The following is a 7,959-nucleotide window of genomic DNA, read 5'->3' as shown; positions in this document are numbered from 1 at the left end:
ATCAAAATTCAATGAAAGAAGTGAAATGATCATTTATGTATCACTTGTGAAAAGCTTTGTACAGATACCCATTGTTCTTTTTGGTTTGAAAGGTTTTGGTTGAAAAAAAACTCAATTTCTGATATGGACATGATTAGAAAATGGCTCAAAGCAACCCAAGGACAACAGAATGGGTTAAGGGGAGACACCCCATAGGGATAATATATCAACATGAAACCTCCCCAGTTGATAACTAATACGTCAAATATTGTTTTCATTACTAGTTTCCTGTAGCAGAATGTATGTTTAAATGAGCAACTGATTAAGTTGTAAAATATGATATAATTTGCATACATTTCCAGAACGGAAATCAGAACATTGAGTGAAAAACCTTGTTTCATTTTGTCAACATATTAGAGTCGAAGGTTATAACAAAGGGCACTTTGGATATCTCTTTTTCATCACTCCATTAATCAGATTATGGTGGTAACAGCCATTAAAGAAAATCCGTTGCAACTTGCGCGGCAGACCGTGTTCTTGCTCAGGTTCTCTGCATCACCCACACTATAAAAGTACCCATAGCGAAATAACGAAACGCTATGTACAGTCTGTGGGACTGTGAGTGCACAGCTTCAATGTGTCGCATTGGCAACATACGGCTCAAGAAGCTGGCATTATACGTAATTCCTTCTGCTAAGAACCTATATCTTTCAGAAAGATACTCATGAGGGAATGCGAAAGGGTTTTGTCTCTCAATGTTCTGGTTCTTCTGAGCGCACCGCTCTCACTATCCGCGCACCAAGCTCCACATAATCTTCTATGAACGGTGACGACATTATCGTCAAGAATTAGTTAGTGGGCGGGGTTTTTATACCGGTTGATCTCTGATCTCCAACTTAACCAGTTCCCGACCAGGTTAGCCGTTCAGCATGTGTTACCATGGCGATCTACCCCGGTAACAAGTGATCCACCGTCGTAGTACAGAAAACCCTGGGTTAAACCTGAAGTTACCTCGCTAACGCCAAATCTTGATTCATAGTACAGGCCCCAGGGGGCTATTCGTCGTAGCTAGCTAAGCAGTTTAGCGAGCTAATTTTCAGGCTAAGATAAAAACACGCCCCTCTTTTTGGTTCGTGGAAGCAACTTTCGATCAATCACCATAGTAACATATCAATTAGCACTAACCTGCTCCAGAGCGGTCTAACGTAAGTATAGCTGGATAAGCTTGCCACACCCCCGAAAAAAAACATGGCATCTCCATTTTTGAGAGACCCAGTTGACGAAGGAGCTATTTTAGTTCGATTAGCCTTTCATACCGATAGAGTTCTTCGCGATCGCCAAGATCCTTTAAGTCACACGGAGGAGTTCCTGTTTGAGCGATATCGATTCAGCCAACAAGGACTCATTTGTTTGCAAGACCTTCTCGGGCCGTACATTGCAAATGTCACACCCCGCAGCAGAGCTTTAACTGTGCTTCAGACTCTGTGCATAGCCTTGAGGTTTTTTGCGTCAGGTACATTTTTATACAGTGTAGGCGATGCAGAAAACATTGGCAAAGCCGCAGCATGCGTTGCTGTAAGAAAAGTGTACTTGGCGCTCAACCAGCTGATGAATACATTCATCATACTCCCAGGCCATGTCCCAGTCAATGACATCACAGAGGGATTTTATGCAATTGCAGGTAATTGAGTAAATAAATATTTTACCTTTTCATGAAAATGCCTTCCTATCACTATTCATTACGGAGTTTATCACTATGCAGAGTTTCCTAATGTCATTGGCGCAGTGGACTGAACCCATATCCGCCTGAAAAAGCCCTCTGGGCCAAACAAGGCCGATTTTGTGAATAGAAAGGGCTTTCACAGCCTTAATGTTCAGGTACTTATTACTAGTGGTGCACCGATGTATCGGCCGTACATCGGTAGCGGCCGATATTCGCCTTGTTTAATGTCATCGTCACATCGGTAATAAACTTGACTTTCACCGATGGCACTGGCCGATGTTCACATGTGTGCACAACAGGTAGCCTACTACATGTGCTTCATGTTTACATACAGGGTGTGTTCGAAAACTCTTAAAATGCTGTCTTACTACGGTTCGAAATCCGTTATTCTATCTCTTCCGTGTTTATAAGACACCTAACTTTCTTTCAGCGTTGTCATACCAACGTTACACGCTATCGTAAAAGACCATTCGAAATCAACGTTTTTTTTTAGATACCTTCACGCGTAACAATATCTCGCCTCAATCTAAAAAAAAAAACAGTTGATTTCACGCGCAACAATATATCGCCTCAGAACAGCAGAAACAATGTCGGTAGCATCAGCTGTGTGAGATTTCTTCACTGTGTCAGAAAAAGATCGCCGCATAGCTATTTGCAGAACATGTTTAGCCGACATTTCAAGAGGGGGTAATACATCAAAGGACTTCAACACCACAAATTTGAAGTGTCATTTAAAAAGCAGACACATTGATGGATACAATGAATTCCTGAAAGCTGATAAGAAGCGGACAGATGCTATAGCTAACAAGAAAATTCAATCCACCAGTAATTATAAAACTCAGTCAATAGCAACAGCATTTGAGAAAGGGAATAAATTCCCCACGGATAGTGTCAAAGCAAAAAACCTCAACAAGAAAGTTATGGAGTTCATCGCATTAGACGACCAGCCTTTCTCTGTTGTGGGGGATGTGGGTTTTCGAGGCCTGGTGGAGTATATGGAGCCCCGCTACACACTGCCCAGTCGCCGTCATTTGGCCAAAGTCTGTCTACCCGAATTATACAGCGTTGTGGCTGACCACATTCATCATCTACTGTCTGGAGACGTCCCTGCCATCAGTTTCACCACTGATATTTGGAGTTCAGACTGCAGCCCTGTGAGTACGCTTAGCCTCACGGCACAGTGGATCGACACAAAGTTTAACCTGGTGAAAGCAGTGCTACACTCCCAGGAGTTCACAGGCTCCCATGCCGCAAATGTTATATCAGAGACTTTTGAGAAAATGTTTGAGACATGGAAGATACCAAAGTCCAAAGTCCATGCTGTTGTAAGGGATAATGCCAGAAATATGGCGAAAGCGATGAGAGACAGTAAGCTGACTAGCTTTGGTTGTATGGCGCACTCTCTGCAACTAGGTATACATGATGGCGTTCTGACCCAGCCCAGCGTCACGAAAGCGTTGACGATATGCCGAAAAATAGTCGGCCACTTCAAGCATTCGCCGCTTGCCTACTCGCGCCTTCAGGCTGTACAGACGAAGGTCAAAAGATTACAGCAAGATGTCCCCACTAGGTGGAACAGCACATTTTTCATGATGGAAAGCCTTCTAGAACAAAAACATGCACTAGCTGCATATGCCGCTGACCACGACCTCCCCGCAAACCTCACTGCGCAACACTGGGGATTAATTGAAAATGTTATCACTCTTCTCTCCCCATTTGAACAACTGACACGAAATATCAGCTCATCAGAGGCCTCGGTTGCTGACGTGATCCCCTCGGTGAGAGCTCTGAGACGCCTTTTAAGCAAGGCTGCTGATACAGACCATGCCGTTAAAACAACAAAGACTGCATTACTAGAGTCTGTGAACAAACGGTTCAGTGAGTACGAGTTTAATGACACTTTCTTAATTGCAACGTTACTGGACCCCCGCTATAAGGACCGCTACTTTGATGAGGATGTTAAAGTACGAGCTCAAGCAGCACTTGACACCCTGGTGAACACCTCTGCTGGGGATGAGACGCATACAGAGTCTACCGATGAAGATGACCACCCAACGAGTGACGGCCCACTGCAGAAGAGGCCACGAACAGACGAGGAACAAGGGGAACGGCCCAGTCTGCACGACATGTTTGAGGAGATTCCGCAGGAAAAGGGACCAGAAATGCCAAGGTATATTACTTTATTTTATTATTAAGCAATAGGGTACGAAAGGCAGTACTGTATCGTCAATAATGTACTGTACAGCGGAGAGCCGGCTAACCCTTGAACAGTACATTATTGACGATACAGGACTGCCTCGAGTACCTTATTGGTTTTATAATACGGTTGCCAGCGACATTATAAATTAAGCTGCCTTTCAGCACAAAATAGTTGTTGCCACCAAACGTTGTGTATCGCATTTCAGTAGCCTAGAGAAAATAGTCAACAGACACACATCATTGGGAACGTCACGTTTGTTAGCCTAGCACCAAAAGTTTGTTGATGATTAGCTAGGAGATCGACATTAATTTGTGCGTCGTCTGAAAACATCCCAGGTCTCCTTGTTAGATCTCACACCATCTCATTAATTCACATCACTGTCAAGCTTGAAATGACAACTAACGGTCGCGCAAAATCTACCGTTATTTTGAATGCGCACTGATATGGAATGCTTGGGTAAATGTCAACAGATGTACAGTACATTATGGCTCAATACAGTACACCCCGTGACTCACTCTCAACCAATCAGAATGCTTGATATCATGTACCCGTATTATAATTGTTGTTATGCTGTTAGAACAGTATTGCGGACCACACTTGCATTTTTACTGCTTGCCTTGTAGCCAACCTGTATGGATAATGAGTGAGTCAGTTAAGTAACCTCTCGTCATAACCCTCATCTCAATTAAGGAAGCTGATACTGTCTCGACATTTAAAACTAGATTAAAAACGTTCTTGTTTAGTCAATTCTATGATTGTTAAAGGGAAGTATGTGTGAACTTTCTATGTAAACCTGGGATGTGTGCTTGCCTATGTGTGTATCACATGTAACTTTTAAATTTTAATTATAGCTTATGTTCACATTGCCCAGCTAGATGTTACAAATAAAGTAAACCTGTTACTGTATATTGTTAGTATTATTATTATTATAGTTCCGTTGCTGTATATTGTTACTGTTATAGTTTTTATTACTAGTTGGAGACAACGGGGGACTGGCTGTTTTCATCCTTATTCGTATAAATATAACCTACTTTAGAGTTCTTTCCCCTGGAACAGATTTCATGTTCCAACTGAGGGGGGCTGTCGTTGTTTTGGTGTGTGGGGCTGCATCAAATACCCTTTTTGCTCTGTTAAATTGCTGCACTAGTCCACACTTGACCGGTGGGGATCTCATTCTATTTTGACTGTAACTGTTAGCTGCTCCTGGCATTCTCTAATCCCTGCTCTCCTCTCTGTCCCCCCCCCACACATTCCCTGTGGTGTGGGGGGTTTGAGCTGTCAGGACCTGCTTGGTCGTCGGTCTGCCAACGCTGAACCAGGTCGTCACCCGGAATCCAGTCTCCATGACGGCCAACAGCGAGTTTCCCGGTCCCATCCAACGTCTATAAAGCCGAACAATGGATTTTGGTGTTTCAAAACCCATTGACACTGTATGACTATGTTTAGATTGTGTTCTGCTCCTCTCTCTTACCAACCGTCTCTGGAGGAGGGGATCCCTCTCTGAATTGCTCCTCCCAAGGTTTCTTCCATTTTTTCTCCCGGTGGGAGTTTTTCTGGGAGTTTTTCCTTGTCTTCCTTGAGGGTTTAGGTTGGTTGAGGGGCAGTTCTATGGGCGCATGTGAAGCCCTCTGTGACATGCTTGCGTGTAAAAAGGGCTATACAAATAAATTTGATTTGATTTGACTCTCGATTCTTTATTCTTAAAGGACGAGGGTGTCAGAGCAGGTGGATAGTTTCTTCGCAGAGGCCACCATTCCCAGAAATGAAGCTGCACTCAGATATTGGCAGGAACATCACCAGCGTTTTCCAGCATTGGCGCAAATCGCCCGCAAATACCTGAGTGCCCCATGCACAAGCGTGGACAGTGAGCGGCTCTTCAGCACTGTGGCTCACGTTTTGGATGAAAAGAGAAATAGACTGGCCCCTGACAAGGCAGAGATGCTCGTCTTTGTAAAGAAAAACATGCATCTTAATAGGAAGTAGAGGCCCACTATAAGGGAAGGCTTTTTTTTTGTGTCTATTTAGTTTTGTTAAAGACTGAGGCCCATGTTCAACTCCGCCAGCCTACTGCAATGGATACACAAGAAGGTGAAACTGTGAAAGATAGCCCTATTTGACTTTGTATTTATCTTATTTTTCATACTTATTTAATTGTATGTTGCGTTTCTAGTCACTTTTACATTATTTAAGTGAATTTGTTTAACAAAATATTTTTATTGGGTTATTTAATTTAACAAATATAATATATTTAAGTACAGAAAGTCATTTTTTTGTCATTGAGTAGGTAGTTGTATGGCAGGCAGTTTTCACAGAAAAATATTTTTATTTATTTTTTTATTTTTTATTATTTGTTTTAATCTTGAATGTATATGGCATTCCCTAAGGGTTTATGCTAGTGTTTTGTAAGGCTGCATTGCAAGCATCTGTTTACAGTTAAGATGATGTCTTGAGTAAGCCTGGTGATATTATAATTATATTAAATAAAGTTTAGTTAAACTAAAGATTGTTTCATAAATCTGATTGAATTTGTGCTCATTAAAAGATAAGAGTGATAAAGGGCTGAAATCATTTAAAATAGTGCTTTTTAAATAATGATTTCATTATTTTCCTGGCACAAAAGGGTGAATGAATAACAACAAAAACAAAATAAACAAATATCGGTATCGGCTATCGGCTAGATTGTTGTTTTAAACATCGGTATCGGTATCGGCCAAGAATTTCCATATCGGTGCACCCCTACTTATTACATAATTTTCCTCAAATTACATTGTTCTAAAAACAATCATTTGTCTTTGACAATAGACATGGACCTTGCAATTGCCCGCTGTAGGCTACTCATGTACTGTACAATACCCATGACTTGACTGCAATTGATTTTAGATGATCTGTGACTCCACCTGTCTGATCACAAATGTTGAGGTCAAGTGGCCGGGGTCTGTCCACGACTCCCGGATATTCCGAGACTCCATACTATGCCACAGCTTTGAGCAAGGTATAGCAAATCTCATGTCATTCAGAAATTGATTATTTTATGTAGAGGTGATCCAACACTGTTCATATCATATACTAGGTAACTACGATGGGCTCCTAATTGGAGACAGGCGTTACGCCTGCAGGCCCTGGTTCATGACCCCCTATCCCGAGCCAGCCCCAGGCCCTGAGGTTCGGTTCAATGGTGCTCTCTAGAACGAGGGCCTTTGGCCCTAGAGATGACCTTTGGCCTACTAAAGGGCAGATTTAATTGTCTGCGGGGGCTGAGGGTGGAACCGGACAGGGCCTGTGCAATCACGGTGGCATGTGCTGTGCTCCACAATGTGGCCACACTCAGGAGGGAGAGGGTCCCAGTGATCGTGGCCCATCCCGAGGACGATGTGGAACCGATCCATCTACATGAGCGGTCTGGAGCGGCTGCAAGGAACATAATTGCCCAGCATCATTTCAGATAGCTGTCCAGATGACTTTGGGTAATGTTGGACTTCATGTTGGACTTCTTCATGTTTGCATGTTTCATTTATATGGTTAGCCACCCTCTTTGCTTTTAAGTTACCCATTAATAGTCTATCCTCAGCCATTATCGAGTCCATCCCAACTCAAAGTCTGGTTTGCACCTCCACTGCCAAGGACCAAGGCAGACTGCAGCAGATCATTTGGTCCCACCCTGACCTGTTCCATTCCAGGACCAGCAAGAGAGCAAGCAGGATCATTGCTGACCCTTCCCATCCTGGCCACCACCTCTTCCCATCCAGCAAAAGTGTCCGGTCCATTAAAACTAATGGACTCACAAACAAGAGTCAGGTGGTTGAGCGGTTGGGGAATCGGGCTGGTAATCAGAAAGTTGCCGGTTCGATTCTTGGCCGTGCAAAATTACGTTGTGTCCTTGGGCAAGGCACTTCACCCTATTTGCCTCGGGGGAATGTCCATGTACTTACTGTAAGTCGCTCTGGATAAGAGCGTCTGCTAAATGACTCAATTTAAATGTAACAAGGGGCTCACAAACAAGCCCCCTGCACCACACTGACTCTGGGACACCCGCACACAATGCACTGCAGTTTGCATC

General features: G+C 43.2%; 1 pseudogene; it reads left to right on the top strand.

The window, feature by feature from the left end:
* The first annotated feature begins 1,227 nt into the window (after positions 1-1,227).
* On the top strand, positions 1,228-7,348 carry LOC124488908 (annotated as a pseudogene).
* The last annotated feature ends 611 nt before the right edge of the window (positions 7,349-7,959 follow it).

The sequence above is a fragment of the Hypomesus transpacificus genome, unplaced genomic scaffold (assembly GCF_021917145.1).
Source record: "Hypomesus transpacificus isolate Combined female unplaced genomic scaffold, fHypTra1 scaffold_155, whole genome shotgun sequence".
Lineage (NCBI taxonomy): Eukaryota > Metazoa > Chordata > Actinopteri > Osmeriformes > Osmeridae > Hypomesus > Hypomesus transpacificus.
This window is presented reverse-complemented; position numbering and strand designations above follow the sequence as displayed.